Source organism: Lepisosteus oculatus, chromosome 14, assembly GCF_040954835.1.
Source record: "Lepisosteus oculatus isolate fLepOcu1 chromosome 14, fLepOcu1.hap2, whole genome shotgun sequence".
In the NCBI taxonomy this organism is placed as follows: Eukaryota; Metazoa; Chordata; class Actinopteri; order Semionotiformes; family Lepisosteidae; genus Lepisosteus; species Lepisosteus oculatus.
The window spans coordinates 26,097,344-26,114,611 of NC_090709.1; the positions used below are offsets into that span (position 1 = coordinate 26,097,344).

At 38.1% G+C, this 17,268-nt stretch overlaps 1 protein-coding gene and 2 non-coding genes across 3 annotated transcripts in view; 2 read left to right on the top strand and 1 right to left on the bottom strand.

Annotated features, from left to right (window-relative positions):
* LOC138242535 (scavenger receptor cysteine-rich type 1 protein M130-like) overlaps window positions 1-17,268 on the bottom strand; it is a 358,811-nt gene that overhangs the window by 182,773 nt on the left and 158,770 nt on the right. The window lies entirely within an intron of this gene.
* Window positions 5,484-5,571, top strand: trnay-gua (transfer RNA tyrosine (anticodon GUA)). The gene is given in 2 exon segments: window positions 5,484-5,520; window positions 5,536-5,571. It is a non-coding gene; the product is annotated as a tRNA-Tyr (tRNA).
* On the top strand, window positions 6,735-6,806 carry trnaw-cca (transfer RNA tryptophan (anticodon CCA)). The gene has a single exon. It is a non-coding gene; the product is annotated as a tRNA-Trp (tRNA).

The following is a 17,268-nucleotide window of genomic DNA, read 5'->3' on the forward strand; positions in this document are numbered from 1 at the left end:
AAATATAACATCTCCAAAAAACTAAACCGGGCTGTGAAGAGAGGCGATTTATAACAGTTGGAGAAGGAGAGCGACAAACCGAGGAATGAAAATCATTAAACAGAAAAAAAATAGTTTACTTCACAGATTAATGCGTTACAAAGCGTACCCGTGTGGAGCAGTAGAGAACGAGCACGAGTCCCTGAAATAAGCGCTTTTAAAGGTTTTACACGAATCTTCAGAGTAAAAGAGCCAGGAGGATCAGACTCCAGATCCTGGAGGTGTATACTGGTTTTATTTCCACCAAGCTCTCACTTCTATAGGTAGTCTGATGATTTCACTTAACTTTATAATTGTAACTAGACTTCACCTAATTGTACATTTATAAGACTGTCTGTGAGACACTTGTGAGAGCAGCTGAATCCCAGGGCTGGTGTGGAATCACACACAGACAGATCTTCTTCTGTGTGATCTGAGTCCCACTGCTCAGAGCTACAGACTGGTCAACTGGTCACTATTTTAGTCACGACCATCGGCCTTTGGCTACTAATAATCAATATACTGATCAGAGTGTCAATACTGGTGTTTATTACATAAATACAAAAATAATTCCACACTCACTTGTGTTATAAAACACTTAAAAAACATGTTTGGAGGCTGATATACATTAAAGAAAGTAATACTGAAGGGCTGGAAGTCCTGGAAAGGGTTTATTGAAGTTTCTTGCTTCTGCCCTGGAACAGAGCCCACAGCTGCCAGATCAGTGACCCCTGAGCCCAGTTCACAGAGAGGAGAATCAGGAGCTCTTTTATGTCTCTAAGAGGGCTGGGAGAAAGGGGAAAAGGGGGAAATGTGACTTGAGTCCAGGCTGTTCTGTCTGATATTGTTCATGTAGCAGCACTGATTGTCTGAATATCTTCTGGTTCTGGATTGTGAGGATAGAGAGCAGTACAGCATTGAGCTTCTGTCTGAGTGTGAGTCTGAGCTGTGAATCTGACTGAGAAGAGAATAATGATTTTTTATTCTGCCTCTGAGAATTTTTCTTCTTTGCCAAGTGGTGTTGCATCCCCTTCAGATACTCTGCACAGACTGCACAGAGTGAGAGAAGAGGAGAGAGAGATGGACAGATAAGAGCACACACAGCGAGACAGACATACGTCTTGATTTACTTTGAAGCAAGTTTCAAAGGTAAACGCAGACGTCACTTTGAGCACTTGGTCTTTTATAGTACAAATATCACACTGTGCTCTACATGGCCGTGTCTTCAAGATCGTTGTGAACCAACACAGTGGGCAAAAGACGTATAATATACGTCTATTAAACGCATACCTTAGACGTCTAAATGTGGTCTACAATTCGTCTAGAATGAAATTCTAATATACGTCTAAAGTTATACGTCAATTATACGTCTATGTTAAGACGTTCATTATACATAAATGGTTGGAGTTCTATTATACGGATAAATTTAGAGGACTGTACATTATATGGTTGGAGTTCCGGATAACTTTAGAGGACTATTATATGTATATGGTTAGAGGTCTATTATACGTATAACTTTAGAGGTCTATTATACGTATATGGTTAGAGGTCTATTATACGGATAACTTTAGACGTCTATTATACGTATATGGTTAGAGGTCTATTATATGTATATGGTTAGAGGTCTATTATACGGATAACATTAGAGGTCTATTATACGTATATGGTTAGAGGTCTATTATACATCAAAGATAGGTTTTATAGGTGTAGAAACAAGTAAACCAAGCCAATGATTAGGTTTAGAAATTTATTCTGAAAATACACATTCACACCTGAAACATATGTATTTCAAATTATACATTGTATACAATCAATCAACAATCAACATATGGGCAATAATCATAAAAAACACAACTAGTCTTAAACTTCAGCTACAAATTCTGGCAACATGGCAATATACAGTATAGTAATGACAAACACAAAACTAATTACATTAACACACTAACTCAAAACCACATTTTGATTCAAATATACATTTTAAAATGTACAACTTCTATATTTCCAAGAAAAAAAAATATTACAATGGAAGTTAAGACGATTTTTGTCCACTATTTGCAAACCCTGTCTAATTGTCCTAACAGTTAGAACCAAAAACCTATTATTTTCAGTGTCCAGATCTCCTGGCCCCCTGCCTTGCATATACATTCTTCACGTAACACATTGCGTGCTCCTTTATTTCTTTTTCCGTTGATGTAGGGTGGGACTTCAGCACCGCAGCTAGGAGAAAATTATATAATATTACTTCCCAAATAAATGATGATTAATATCTTCTTTAGTATAATCTAAAAAATGAACGGTTTACTAAGCTCAAAGCTGAAATAAATGTATAAAATTTGGCTTGCATCATAGCAGTTGAGCAATAAAGTCTGTCCTAATCAAAGAGTACCCAAAGTTTGAAAGTACAACATAGAATAAGAATAGAGAAATGGCAAAACGATTTTGTGTCATCTTCCCCATTCACACTATTTTTATGTGCCATTTTCTGCTTATTCACGTACTATTTTAATCAAAATAATATTAAGAAAGATCTGTATGTATTCAGATAGTATTATTATTGTTCATACTTACTCGTCAAAAGAGGATTGCTGAGATATTTGCGGATATACTTCTACGTTTGAAAAACGTGTCCAAAATGGTGACCAACGAATACTAGCAATGCATTGTGGTATATAACCGGAAAATATGCTGGGTTCGATATTTTCTCAACGTATGCGTTTTTTAATGCTGTCGATATTATGGTTGGAATTTAACATTGATAATACATCGCGGCTATGTGCCCCCTGCTATGAGCTGATGTGCAATTATAACGCATACAGTTAGTAAGGATCGGTCACTGTTGTATGGTATTATATATAATGACATTATGGAATAGGATGGGGACAGGCCTGGCATCACGGGGGGAGGGAGAAATGTTGCCCCTTCAGTTTTGGGCAAAAAGATTTACCTAACTTAATTTGCACCCTAAAAAAATAGTTGTACTTTGTCAATGGTCAGACAACACTAAATGACACGAATAGTCACTCAGTCTGTTTGATGGGCAGGAGGGCTATCCGTCCAGGAACTGCACATATCAGTGTCGTTATTGAGTGTCAACATTACGATCCTGTTTGCTCAGGTGGACCGATTCCTTGCAGTAGTTTATCATTATACTTAAAATCGTTATATAACTAGGACTAGTTATAGCAGTCTGTGCTTTCTGTTGGTTTTACAACATTTTTTTCTTAACGATTCAGAACGTCCATGTAGCTGCAAAAATGAACGCTTATGGTACTTTTCGCTCCAGGCAATACAAACCGTGAGAGTGACGAAAAATGTGAAACTGAACTTCATCGCAAATACCAGATTGCTAGTCGTAATCTTCTATCATGGCATAGCTGCGAGATTTCATTTGGGTAGCTGCACCATACAGCTCCGTTTCAACCGAAATATCACCCCCCCTCAGAATTTCAGACGCCCCCCTAAAGATTTTTCCCCGGGCACCGCGCACTGATGGGGGACGGGGTGTCCAGGAAATGGTATCAACTTTTGTCAAGAAAATAAAAATAGAAACTCTATAGGCACTCAAACATTTTACTGTTTTTTTTCAGGCAGGTGGCAAGACCCCCTCAGCAAAACCCTTGTATGCCAAGCTGTGGGCATTGATTCGTCGAATATACGTATATTCACGGCGAAAATACGGCTATACGTATATATACGTCGCCTCGACGTATAATCAACGTCGAATTGCAACCGTAAAATCGACGACATTAATAAACGCATATATAACGTCGAAAACACATCTAACACAGTGCCTGAGGCTTTTTACAGTATGTATCGTGTGTGCCGCAACTAGGAGTATACGGCACTCTGCACAGTGTACGAAGTAAATTATTTTCGCAGTAATTAATTTACACGTGTATAATAAATATAGTAATAAATACAATAAATTAATTACTGCGAAAAAGTAATTAATTTACACGTGTATAATAAATATAGTAATAAATATAATAAATTAACTTCGTACACTGTGCTTTGATATGGATGTTCATTGGAAGGATTTGAGGAAACTATCAAGGATCTCAGAACAACCAAAGATACATTTGGGCATCTGCTATTGGTAAAGATTAACGAATACAGTAAGTGTGAAGTTTGCACACACACGAGAGAAAAAAATCAGTTCTAATTCACTTCATTAAACTGACGGTGTGTATAGCAGAGGATGGTTTCGATCCATCGACCTCTGGGTTATGGGCCCAGCACGCTTCCGCTGCGCCACTCTGCTGACAGCTGCTGTAGCGTGATTCAACACAACTGCTCTATCTTTGCTTTCTAAAAGTGCGCCCGAGATGAAAAGTCTAAACGGTAAACGCAGACGTCACTTTGAGCACTTGGTCTTTTATAGTACAAATATCACACGCTGCACTACATGGGCGTGTCTTCAAGATCGTTGTGAACCAAAGCTTCTGCTTTCCAAGGCAACTGATTCTTTCGTCGTTAATTCCCAAATCTTCAATGAGAATCAGTGAAATGAAAACCAAACACATGTACACACTCGCGTCCTAGCGTGAAAGAAAAAAGATGGAAGCATTTGAGAAATAACGAGTAGTCTGAACAGCTCCAGCCTGTCAACTGCTCTTCAAAGTGATCGCTACCTCCACACCCAGTTTATAACACTGAAAATGATTCAGGAAGCATAGCAAAGGTCTAAAACCAGTGGTTGAAAAGCGTCTTGATACATAAAATGACAATTTCTCAAAAGTAATATCTTCATCTTTGAAATATTGTCATCCATATATTTTCGTTTTTCTCTTTTTTACATATCACGCTTTCGAGAAATAAACTGTCTTGTAATGAAGGCTGCATTAGAAAATGTGTATCTAGCTTTGTTCAAATAAAACTGGCACATCCCAGTGGGCAAAAGATGTAGAATATACGACTATTAAACCCATACCTTTTAAATTGTAATCAACAAATGGCTAATCATCATAAAAAAAACACAACTAGTAAACTTTAGTTACAAATTCTAGTAACATGGCAATATATATATAGTAATGACAAACACAAACTAATTACATGAACACGCTAATATTTGACTCAAAACCACATTTCGATTCAAATATAAATTTAAAAATTTACAACTTCTATATTTCCACGAAAATATTATTAATGTAGCACAAACGCTACTTTCTAATAAAGACAGAAAGAAACTGTTTGTTTTGTGTCTCATGGTGATCCTCCTCTCGATACTAATGACATGTTTAATATGATCCATCGAGAAAAAAAAAGAGTCAATTTCCGCCTGGAATGATTGATGCCCCATCAAACATTTTGTAATATCCCCGGAAGTTTATACAGTAGAATCCTGGTTCGTGGCTTAAATTCAAGGTAAACAAGACTAAGGAAACGAGTTGGAAACTTGATGTCGAACTGGGATTTAAATCACCCGGAACATTTCACTACATATGTGCCAAGGAGCATTTGACAACCCTTTGATAGCTCAGTTGGTAGCGCAGAGGACTGTAGTGGAGTCAGCAGGGAATCCTTAGGTCGCTGGTTCGGTTCCGGCTCGAAGGAAGGTGCTTTTTGTGTACTTTAATCAAAGAGTAAAAATAGCGAATCTTTTTCTCTCAGTCATTGATCAAAAGCTCAATAAACGACGAAGCAGAGGCTCCTGTTCCAAAGTCAGCCCACGTCTGATTGTCTTGTTTTGGCCAATATCTGATCTTTGAATTAAGGGAATACTCTGTTTGCTTTGTAATTAAAAAAAAACATACAGTACAAATTTCAATTTCATTTTGGTTTCAAGATCGCAATTTAGTGTGAAACATAAAAGCCAGCTGGATAAGCTTTATTAATTTCCCTCACGGGATCAATAAAGTATCTATCTATCTACGTCATTTACAATGGCCTTTCAACTAATAGCCCGTGCAGGGATCAAACCCTAGCTGTTGGTACACTACGAGTTGCGTAAGGCTCTGTAACGCGCAGATGAGAAACTAACTTCTGCTTCTTCATTATATACACAGTGAGCTATATATATGCGAGCTTACTGCCTCCTACGGGCTCTGTATTTGTTAGCGATACAAGACCGGCCGTGGAGAAATGAAGTGAGGAGGGTGTGTACGTTAAAAGGCTCGTAGCGTCCCTGGAAGGGCTCAAACCACCACCCTTTTGGTTAACAACTGAGCCACAAAGACGCATGTACAGCTTAACACTTCTCGGTCTCAGTGAAAGTGATACACTCCGTAAAATTTCCAGAGATTCATTTATTTTAAAAGGAAAATCACAAACAGCGGCCGAGATCTACTGGAGTTTTTTCATTCTATACTGCGATTTCTGAAGGGTACCCTGTGAAAATACGAGTTTTGACGAGAAGGGATGGACATATAAGGTCAAAAGGCTTGGGGAATTGAACTTTAAGGTGAAGACTGCGGGTTCAGTAGCAGCAGAACCTGATCAGTATCAGTTGACTCCGATATACTTTGAAAATGAACTTGGGGATTTAGAGTCAGACGTGCTACCGTTGCACCATGGGGTACTTAATTTAAAAAAATAGAAAAAACAATCAGTGTTCCTGGATCTGTAATTGAGAACAACACCTGCACAAGAGCTGCGCAGGAAGAATAAAATGTGGTAAGAAGAGACTCTCTTCGGAAGAGCTGCGCACTTCACATGAGATTTTTTTTTTGTGAAGCTGATTTGTCTCCTTTGGGGAATTCAAAGGCACAGACAGCCGTGACTTCGTGGCCCAACGGTAGCGCGTCTGACTCCAGATCAGAAGGCTGCGTGTTCAAATCACGTCGAGGTCAGCTGTTACTTTTTCAGGTTCTGCTGGTCCTGAACACGGAATTCACACCATGCAGTTGAGTTCTATCTGTACACCACATAGATTAGTACATAGAGCAGTACAGGACACGCAGTGTGGAGCTCACAGAGGCTTACAGTCTCCAGCATTGGAGTGAAGGGGAAAAAAAGAACTTTGTATTTTTTTAAGAGAAAAGGCACAGTTCACATCTGCTTAACATCACGTCCAACTTTAGAGACAGCTACATCAGATAATGGAATCCCGGAAGTTTCAGATAACTTTTTTTAATACAGGTTCAAGCAAACCTGAAAGTTAATGAGTTTCCGGACACTTTTGTTTTATTAAAAAGTGTCTGAAGCCTGAAAATGTAATTTGAAAAAAAAAACCGCTATTGGACATTAGCAGGTGCTTTTTGTAACGATTTGCTATTTCATGCTGGAAAACAAAGGAAACAGACCCAACGTTTGCTTTCAGGTGCGGTTCATTACATAATATACATCTATTACTGAGGAGCTTGAATAAAATTTACACAAGCCAGGTAGAAGTCGAACCTACAATCCTATGATCCGAAATCAGACGCGTTGTTTATTAAACCGCTGGGATTTCACATACCCTGAATTTCCCCATAGTGTGCTCAGCGCCGCTACTAGTAATGCACCGCTCCGTCTAAAATTTCAAAGTGAGAAACGTGTTTTCTGATTTTTTATGAGTTTTAAAATATAATCTCTTTAAATCAGACAAGGGGTTTATGTTTCGCACTGAAATTCCGATTGACTGAGAATTCAAAGAAATACTGTTTTCTTTCACAACACCGTATAATTATCACATCCACCAGACTCTCCAACCTCTCCAGACCTTGCTGGTTGAGCAATTGCTCCGATAAATTAGGTCACGTATCATGTTAAATCATTTCTTCTCAACACAACATTTCGTGGTGCACGTTTTATGAAAAAAATACATTTTTCCCTTGCACGATTTCTCGTTTTTTTATCAAAGCTAGTGTCGCAAAAGAACTCTGTCGCCCTTGGGAGATATCAAACGCATTGGGCATGAAAATGCCAGATAAAAGCCAGTTCTCTTCGTTTCTCAGTGTCGGGTCTGCTATGTAAAAGAGGCAATTTGTTCTGAGCGCAGGTTCAGCGCTTACTGAACGCAGATGTCTCAGAGCGGTGTGTCCAAGCGGCTGTAAAAGGGGATGGTTGTCCTGTCACCGTAGCCTAGTTGGTTAAAGCGCTTCTCTGTTAAACAAAAGAACCGGGATTCAAATCCCAGCCGTGTCTTTCTTCCTATCTTGTAGTACAGAACGTATCATTTCGGGCAATCACAAAGGGCTTGATTTCGTTAAATGCATGTGTTCATTTCCTTTCTGGAAAACTTGTTTTTGATTAAATTCACACAGCTTGCGAAAAATGAAATTCAATTCTTGGTTATCAGTGCAGAATAAATATTACCGTCTGGCAAAATAAACGGTAAGAGAGCTTTTTTTTTAACCAAAAACTTGGCGCAATCGGTTAGCGCATTTGGCTTTTAACTGAAAGGTTGGTGGTTCGAGTCCACCCAGGGATGGGATTCTTCTGCAGTATAAACGTTGTCTTAAGTCAATTGGATTTCTCAGCGAAACCATAACCATTGTAATATATGCAGGAAATGCGAGTGTTAAACACGTGTCAGGGTCACCGGGAAATGTCCAATAATGCCCAACATTGCAACTCCCCAGAAAAAATTATCGTCGAAACTTCATTTATACTCCAGTTGAATCCTCTGCTGAAATATTTTAAAAATACAATGCAGGTTTGTTTGATAACTTGACAAGCATTGTTACGATAGCACTGTGCAGTTGGATTTTGATATTTTGACATATTTACCTTAATTTTAAACATACATACTATACAGTCTATTGTAATTTTAAAATAAGTTAGCTGAGGATGTAAAGGGGTGAAAGGGAAAGGTCAGAGGGTATAGTAAAAACAAGGATTAGGTTAGGATTGGTGGAGGTGGTAGGGGTGTTGATGGTTTTTCTCTGTAGAGGATGATTGAGTTTTTTATCCTTCTCTGAAGTGAGAAATTGGAAGAGTTGGGAGTTGAGGGATCTGATGAGGTTAGTTATAAAAGGAAGTTGATGTGGAGCTGTTAGCCGTAAAACTTCCTAAAGTCTTTAAACTGCAGTAAGCAAAGATAAAGGAAATTATCTTTGCTTACAGCCCTGTCTTTCTCACACCTGAAGAAGGCTCCACAGCCAACACGTTATGTTTCCTTTCTTCTCTTTTCAGCATGGAATAATCCTTTACTTTTTCCTATGCAGCCTACGCATGCTGACACAGCTACCCACCTGATATATAACATTCCTATAATCACAACTATGAATGTCCACTGTGGGTATTTTTTCCATTATTATTTATTTTGGCATTGAAGCATATTTTATGTAATACTGAAGTGTCATAATCACTGAAAAACATATTTTTTCATTTAGAAAGAATTAAAAAAATATAAATCACTATGAATTACATTTAACCTGTTCTGATCTAGGTTTTCTATATACTTTAACATGCCATGTTCAGAATGTCACAACGCAGAAATGCAACAGTGAAGTTTTGTAATTACAAATGTTCGTGATGAGTGATTTTGTCTCTCTTACCTTAGTGTCAGAATACTAAGATGTTTTGGTAACGAGGAAGGAGGGAAAAAGTAATTCAGCAGAAGGGGTGCTATTTTGTTGACTATAAATCCTCACATGCCATGTTCAGAGGGTCATATTAAAAAAATGGTACAGTAAATTTTCTTATGCTTCATGATTTTCATAATTTGTTACATTGTGTCTCACACCTCAGTGGCAGAATTATGAGACGATTTTATAATCAGGAGGGAGGGTCATAGCAATAAGCAGAAAGTGTCATCACCCTTTGCTCATCCTCCGTTAACCATATATTCTCATATGCCATGCTCTAAATGTCCCATTTTAAACTGCTATAATAACATTTCTTGCAAAATGCAAGATTTTGAGACTTTGAGAATTCACGTTTTGCCTTTGTCTTATTTACTTGTTGTCTAACATGCCAGTTTGTGTTATTGTGAGTTTTGAAAATTGGTTTTCGATTTTCTGAAATGTGTTTCATACAAAAATGCAATTTGGATAATCATTACTTACATATTCCCCTTTACTGAGGATATGTGCAGTAATCAACTCGGACTAGTATTTTTAAAAATGACTATAGAGAGCCATCTACAGGCGAAAGGCGGCATAACATCACAGCAGCAGCACTTAAGGTGGAACGAAAAACGCGAATAAGAAGCTGGCGAATAAGCAGCCAACTTCAGCCTCGTTAATGCAGCAGGATTGGGTGAGGTAGAAAAATATTTCTTCCTCTGAATCCTAACATTTTTGTAGGTGTTCTAGGACTTCTCGCCTCAGATAAAGCTGCCAATACATCACTTATTTCTACTCCATCAATATCAGCAGTGTTATCAGTACTGAGCCCTAAGTGTAGGTCCTGTCATCATATAAAAACTTGAACGTATCGACTGCATTCACCTGAAAAAATCTGATAAAATTGAAAAATACATCGGAAACAAATTTGCACTGTTTTTTTTTTCAGATCCAGAAGAGAATCATCATGAGACTCAAAACAGACCTGTTTTTAATTCTTTCCAGGAGGAAAGATTATTCAGATGCAAACATGGGTCCAAAATCAATGTACTCACCTATCGCTGTTGCTTCTTCAAATCCTTCAACTGAACGTCGATATTGAGGGATGATTTCATACAAATTTTGGTTTTCTTTTAAAGTAAATTTTATTAAAATATGAGCCTCTATTATAGTTGTCTTGGATGTTTCGCAAGGTATAATAGACCCCCTTGTGCCCTCTGCTAAAATATTATAAAATACAACAATCTTTATATATATATAGAACAGCATTTATGGTTACATGTATATTAAAATTAAGATAAATATACAAAAGTATTGAAATACAAATGTACAGTCCTAACATAATCATGCTGTCCAACTGTCTTTTTTGCTTTTCAAGTTCTCCAACAAATCTGTGTTGTAATTTTAAATATTTTAACTAAGGGTGCAACGAGAGTATAAATGAATTCTCCCGCCAACCATTTGAAGGTCAAAGTCCGTGACTGAATACGATTCCCTTGAATGTTGGCCATGACTGGTCATTCCCAGTGATAATGACTAATGTACTCACTTGTTTACTTGTTGTAGTTCGTCACACAAAAAAACTGCATTTCCTGCAAATATCAAGTGGGTTAAGGTTTTACTAAGAAATCCAATTAAGTAGAATAATGAGAAATGGGCTCGAACCACTAACCTTTCAAGTAACAGCTCCCAGAGACTCACGTGCATCCCTTTTCTCCATTTGCAAGCTTTTTGTAAAAAAAAAATACTTTATTCTTGCCGGCCTGTGATATTTGTTTTGTACTGATAAGCAAGATCTGTGTTTCATCTTTCGCAAGCTGTATGAATTTTATGAAAAGCAAGTTGTTCTAGAAAGAAAATGAAAACTTGCATTTAACAAAATCAAGCCGCACGTGATCATCCATAGTGATACATTCTATAAGACAAGACAGGAAGAAAGACACCACTGGGATTTGAACTCAAGATCTCCTGTTTAATAGGAAAACACTTTAACCAAATCAGCCAAAGTGCTGTCAGAGTATTAACATCATGTCTGATGTCAGTGATTGCAGCTGACTATCGCTGGAGGACAGTTCACTGTGAACAACTCAGCCTGCATAATGAGGGGAAGAGACCGGCCTCTGTGATGCACTATAGAGTTACACTAGCCTTCTGCCCTACTGTTCTCTGCTGCATTCTACCCTAGCAGATAAATATTGGTTTCCATGCGTGTAAGGTTTCTTTTTTTTTGTCAAATATTTTCAAGCATATTTTTGCTGTTGAAAATAAGTGGTTTGTGGTTTTGAGTGTTGTGTTCCTCTTCCCTTAGTGTCACCCAAAGTGATACATTGTGCTTTGGCAATTCTTCAGGCTATAGTGTTAAGAGGAGCTCAGTTGAATTAGTTTGCATAGATACAGTATTTATTTTCCTTTTAATCCTTTAAAGCATATTACATTGTCAATACATTGTATCTTTCTTCTTACTAATTGTCATCATTTTTTTTCTGGCTTGATCTCGTAATCAGATATTTCAGAATCTTCCTTAAAAACTAGTAAAAGAAGTGGGACAGATTCATGCACATTAAAAAATATGAAAGGGTAGCAGGACACAGTAACCACCAAACATCTCGTAGATTATGAATGTGCCTAAAATATTTCAGTACTTTAGAGGGTTCTGCCATTTTTGATGTTGTACTGTGCCTGTCTGATTTATCAAATGTGTCATTTAAATCTCCCGTCATTTCTATATCAGTCTCGCAGTAAAGATTGCAATTCATCCCAAAATGCCAAGTTTCCCACTGATGATACGTACAAAGAAATTAATGTACATTTTCCCCTAAAATCAACCAATTTAAAATCAAATGCATCCCTCCTCATCTGCTGTTGGAGAGAAAAATGTCAGAATAAATACAGGTTTTAGAAGTCAGGAGCATTGATAGTCCTATTTTAAAATTATGCTAAAATGCTCAATATATTAAAAAAGTTCTATAAAATGCAAAAAAAATTAAAACATATTAAAACAAGGTAAAAAGAAATGATACACAGTTATAAAGATCAGGAATTATCAATTTGAAGTTACAATCCACTTACAATATGCCAAAAATGGCAAGGATATGTAAAACAGGTGTATACATTTTTTTTAAAATAAAAAAAGTTAAAAATAAATACTAAATACTTTTAAAATTCAGGAATGTGATTGGTCAGATGCTTATGATGAGTGTTGTTGGTGTTTCGTGTGATTTAGCGAAATGAAAAAATATTCAATTTTAAAACGGCAAGAGCTCGTATGAAAAAAATAGTTCGTAAGTATCTTTGTTGTAACAGCTGCGCCAGAACTAGTGTATTCATATACATCAGAAAAGTACCTGAACTTGACTGGTTTATATTCAGTTATGTGCATTGGGAACAAAAGGGAGACTTACATGGATTTTATTAGGTTTTAGGAATCAGAAAATGTATTTTTACACGTTTATGCCTACGAGCAGAAATAACTTCCTGCTTTCAGCGCTTTAATTGTTTCCGCTTATAATCTCGAACAGAGAAACCCAGTACTGACTCAGTTCCTGGGATTTAAGAGGGATGTATGAAGACAGTAAAGGGGAGTTTTTTTTCCCGCTGTAGAAGGCGGTGTGACGAGTCTGGAGGGAGGAGACGCGCATTCCGCACGGGGAGCGCAGAGCAATGAGTTTCACCTGCAGCTCGCCGAGTCCTGTCCTATATAACCGCTGAGCCCGGACACACACAGCGTCTTCAGCCAGTGTTGGGGATGTACTATATCAATATTTTTTTTTTATGCAGAAGCTGGGATTCTTTTGCTTTTATAATAATAATAATAATAATAATAATAATAATAATAATAATAATAATAATAATTAGTGGATTATTGGAGTTAGTGGTTACTATGCTAAACTGGCGCGAATGGCGCTTCTATTTCTTCTGTCTGCTCAAACACTGCTGGGCAAAGTTTAAATTAAAACCCTTTTTCTGAAACATTGAGTGTGAGGGGTAACAGGTGGAGTTTAAAGCCAAATAAAGGGCTGTATTGGATTAGGTAGTAGATTGCGTGAGTGACGAGTAACGAGCTCGATCAGACCCAAACTCCATACGTGCGGTAAAGAGAAGAGTACAGATGCAGCCATTCAAAATGGGTGGGGTATTCCGCAGCATACCCCGGTAGGCGTGTCGCGGTGTCACGCAGTATCACGCGGTTAATCGCGTCATTTGATGCCATGCCGGAAACTATCCGCGTCACCTTGTAAAACCGCCGGGGGGAGCTTAACCTCTCATGTACAGCATTTGAGCTTTTAATTTTGAACTGTGTATTACAGCATGTTAATCATCAGTCATTAAAATGTTCGTATATTTTATTAAAGCAAGATTGCTCAGTTGGACAAAAATACACAACCTACCTTTATCAGAAATATTTATGCATCAAAGCCTTTACCGAAGATGTTACTAATAGTATTAATAATGAATGATTTTGGACAAGCTATATACTCAAAGTATAATTTCTTTAGCACATTTGTACAAGCACTTGGAATCTGTCCAAGCCATACTTTGTCAGGCATTTTGTTTTACTTCAACGGGCATAAAAACTTCCTTGCTTTTAACAGGGCGTTTCATAATTTCTAACTACGAAAATGATTTAAAATGCGACGCCTATCATTCAACTAGAGCTCAAAATATCACAAGGATCCTCAAGAGCACAGCAAAGACTGTATTAAAAGATACTTGTATGTATCAACGCTTTCTTTTCCGTATACCAGATTTTATGGAATCACTTCAGAAGGGTGTCAGCCAGTCAGATTCCAGGAATCGGTACTTTAAAGGAAAAATACACACTGGTATTCCATTTCTCCCTAACGATTTTAAGCATCCAAGTATTTAACTAGCATGTGAAATAGCATGTGAAAAAGTGGTAGTTTTAAGCTTTTCTGCTAATATAATATGGAATCGCGTATCAAAAAAATTGAATAACGATATGATTATATTCGTGTACTGCGACAGGGCTGTGTAGGGCTGTTTCGCCTCTCTCTTCATGTGACTTCCCTTGTAGCCTACTGGTCTACGTGCCCGATTACCAACTCACGGGTTGTGTGTTCAAATCCAGCTGGTGCTGGACTTTTCTCTTAACAAACATTACTTCAAAAAAATAGAATAGCGATAGTATGGACAGTCAATTGACTTTTTTTTTATTTCAAAATATCACAACATGATCGATTCTAAGTCATTTTTGATAACAATGAATAGTCACCTTCTTGCCTTCTGACAACGGTCCCTGCTTCTGCTTCCTGCTTCTATTGTGTGTGTGTGTGTAATAGAGTAAATTTTTATAGAGAAATGGAGGCTGGACAGTATGCGTTACAATATAAACATTTATATTGATTTAAATCGCAAACGTGTGTTTAATTGTGTTTTTTTATCATAATCAGGCTAATGCAACATAAATTGATACAGTATCTTTGTCTTCTAAGTATCTTAATAAACTTTCAGCATAACTTTCTATCCATTTAGATTTATATCTCTTGGGATTTTGGGATCAAACGTGGAAGGATTAGATTGTAATCATTTTTATTTTTCAAGTACGTTTTAGAAAAGTGTAATCTATACCTGCCCAGACTGAACGCCTTCCTATACCCCGCCTTTCATTCCTGTAATGCTCTTCCCCACGCACCCCAGCCGGGCGCTCTTCGGCCTCTGCCTGGGACGAATGTATATTTTGATATTTACACCCGGCGCGGCACCGAGGGAGCGTCTGCATTTAAAACTTAGTTTTTAAAATTAGTCAAGCAATATGAAGCATCTCCTTTTACTTTTAAGTCCCTTAAATACATTGAGCACAGCTTTCTCACCACTTAAGATTGCTTTTTGATACCATCCTTACACAAAGCAGAAACTTTCCGATGACATACAGTACAAGTGGAAAGATTACAGACTTTAATCGTCTTTAATTTTGTTACGTTATACGTTTCATCTAAACAAACACCACAAAACTATTCTCGATTGTACGTCTGAATGTTATGTTACACCTACAGTAGTTCACTGCTTTAAATACATCGAATTAAGAAAGTTATGTGTAGCACTTTAGATCTTTTTTTCTGAACCAGGGAAAATCTGATCATGTTTCTCTATAACAATAATAAAAAACTTTATTTTACATATCACCTTTAAAAGTGGCATCTCAAAGCAATACAGTAGATCGAAAAACAGTTAAAAGGGACCAAAGTAAATACCAGGCAAACGCGTTTTTAATAAAATGCTTTTATTCATTCAGCAGAGAGAGACACACACACCGGTTTCCATTGACAAAATTGTTTTTTTTCAATTCCTCTTGTCTAACAGGAATGTTGAATCAAGTAACAGGTTTATTCCATGCTGAAAAAAAGAAGAAAGGAAACACATTCCATAAGAATTGACTGAGCTCCTATTCTTTTTATGCTCAGCTACTAAGATTTCCCTTCAGTGGTAAAATTCAATATCTACAACGGGCACAGTAAAGACGTTTACTGTACTGTAAGTCTTTCTACAACAGACCAACGGACTACGAGTGCCCCTGTCGGTCAACCAATCACATACCGCGGTACCCCGCATCATCATGCGTCACGATGCGCGACGCCGTAGCCAATTACTTCCGGTACGTGTCTGTACCGCGCACTTTGAATGGCTGCATCTGTACCTCCTTGTGATGCATCAAGAATACACAAAACTACGGAAGCCCGTTTCCACCAGGAAGTGGAAAAAAAACGCGCTATGGTATCTCATATTTGCGATTTCGAAATTAACCCCATTTAATTCTGTCCTTTTGTTATTGTAATGGATTCAGGTTCTAGGGCTTGTGCACTTGCCGCTCCCACCCTAGTTCGTGCCTCACTGTATAGGCTCGAACCCAGGTCTTGCCAACTAAGTTACGGCAGCGTGGGGAGTCTGGTGAGGGCCACAACTTCCCGGGGTGTGAGCGCCAGCCGCGGCCGGGTATCAGACTGGTTGTCCGGCCAGCTGGCTTATATTCTACACAAGCCAGCACGTGTGAGCTTTAAGAGAAGCAGGACGCTGGTACCTGAAATGGACTGGCAGTGGCAGGCCGACTTGGTGAACATGAGAGACTACAGTGAGTTCAACGATGGTTTCTGTTACATCTCCTCACATGTAGACATGTTATAAGTCTGGAGGTGTCGTGACAAGTGATTTCCGAAATATATTTCAAGAGGGTCGTACTCCTAAAATGCTACAAACTGATGACAGAAAAGAATTTCTTAACAGGACCTTCCAAAATTTTCTCAAATGTGAGAATATTGAACAATTCATTATGGCCAGTGATGTGAAGGTTAGTGTAATAGAGAGGTTTAACAGAACTTTTTCCACAGCACGTTTTATTTCATGTATGAGCTGATCGATGTTGCAGTAGTACCCTCTAGGTAAGGTACATGTTCATCAGCGATTAGACTATATGGACAGAAAATCTTCATCTTGATCAAACGTGTTTAGCGTATGCGGATAGTGCAGCTCGACCAGACCCACTTCCCAGCCCCTGTCCAGGTCAATCGCCTTTGCCAGATGCTCTGTGAAGCACGCGCTGGTGTTCTTTGGAAACATCTTTGAGGATGAATTACTGGCCAGCGTAACCTAGAAGACATTGGGGTTCATTTTTCAGCACCTCTATATTTCTTTGACCTCGGAAGCCTTTACCCAACTATTGAATTTATCGCTCTATCTGCGCCACTTTACCAAAATCTGTTTGTTTTTTTCACGCCCCCAGGCTGCTTTAATCTTTTGGATGCGAAAGACGCTCTCAGAATTGGGGTTTATCTTCTGTAGCTGTTCTGTGTAGAAAGAGCCCTTAATG